We start from the raw sequence: 1,391 nt of genomic DNA, 5'->3' as shown, positions 1-1,391 counted from the left end.
CACCTCAACCCCATCTAACACCTCAGTTGCCCTTCCCTAGAGGAAGCATGTTAATGTTGATGGTTTTTGAATGAGACATGTATAATATAAGTCCACTTAATTTGTTCAGGCGTCCACATACTTTTGACCACATAACATAGACAGACCGCCAGTGACTATGCTGTAATCTCTCACATGCAGCCAAACCTTGTTGGATTAGGCCAGATTACAGCGAACAGGCCAGGGCTCACTGAATCACGGCAGTGGTGAAATCCTCCCCATCACCCTGGACATCACCACAAAGTCCGACCACTCTCTCTCTCTCTCTCTCTCTCTCTCTCACTGTTACTTTCTCTTGGTTTTGTGAACGCAGTCGTGATGTCTAGTGAAGTCTAAACAAATCTGATACTTATAAAATGCCTCATCTGAAAGGGAGATACCACAGATCAATACCACTGAGATGCTTCGCCAAGCCTCCACTTGATCAGACCTGCATGTCGTTCAGCTGTTAAAGAAAACAAACTTAACTCCAAAGGAGAGTAGAGACGGAAATCTTTCTGTTTGTTATCTGTGGAATAATTGGAAACTGTTAAATTTGAGTTTCAACGTTTGTTCTTGAGCTCGGAAAGTGCTGCTGACATAACAATCTTACTGTAAGGGCTGTTTAGTAGGCTGCAGTGTTTACAACCCACTGTGTTTTTTATCTAAATATCACACATTGCCTAATACGCTGTATTATTCACTGTTCATCCATATATAAAAACCCACACAGTAATTGAAAGTGATTCAAGGAGGTTGTCCTGTGTTGAGATTTCTGAGATGATATATACAGTCGGTGTGTTTTCACTCAGATGCTTCACTGAACTCAACCTCAGTCAAGTGATCAAACAAGCGACTACGATTGGTTGCACAAAGTGTTTTATAAAACATTTTTGTTTAGCTGTGTATTTAAAATCGGAATGTTTCTGCTACATTATCACTCTGTGTTGAGGTCAGTGTGCACCATGTAGAAGAAGTCATTCTGCCTTGTTGATACATTTGCAGCGTACAGCTCCCTCCTGTGGTAAACACTGGCAACCTGAATTCATTATAGGGTCAAATTAATGTTTCGTCTGTAGTCTTCTTCATTACTGCCTGTCTACAGATGTGGGGGTATTTTGCACAGTGAAATTTAATCTCACATTTTAAAAAATCAGCCTGATTTAGAATTCATGTCGACCTTGAATGCAAATTTGGCACGTGGCCCACCTTTTTAAGATAATCAGAATCAGTATAGGTTTATTGCCAAGTAAGTTTTTACACCTAGGAGGAACTTGTCTTGGTGCATTGGTGCATAAAATATACAAATCACACAAAAATCACACAAGAATAGAGTACTTTTAAAATAGATAAATAAAGATAAGAAAGATAAG

The 1,391-nt window shown here is 39.5% G+C and overlaps 1 protein-coding gene across 2 annotated transcripts in view; it reads left to right on the top strand.

The window, feature by feature from the left end:
• Positions 1–1,391, top strand: part of sapcd2 (suppressor APC domain containing 2) — a 13,613-nt gene that overhangs the window by 2,741 nt on the left and 9,481 nt on the right. The gene's annotated exons all lie outside the window — the stretch shown is intronic.

Source organism: Morone saxatilis, unplaced genomic scaffold (genome assembly GCF_004916995.1).
Source record: "Morone saxatilis isolate NCDOM2014 unplaced genomic scaffold, NCSU_SB_2.0 Contig21, whole genome shotgun sequence".
Lineage (NCBI taxonomy): Eukaryota > Metazoa > Chordata > Actinopteri > Moronidae > Morone > Morone saxatilis.
The sequence above is the reverse complement of the archived record's forward strand: the minus strand, read 5'-3'. Positions and strand labels throughout refer to the sequence as shown.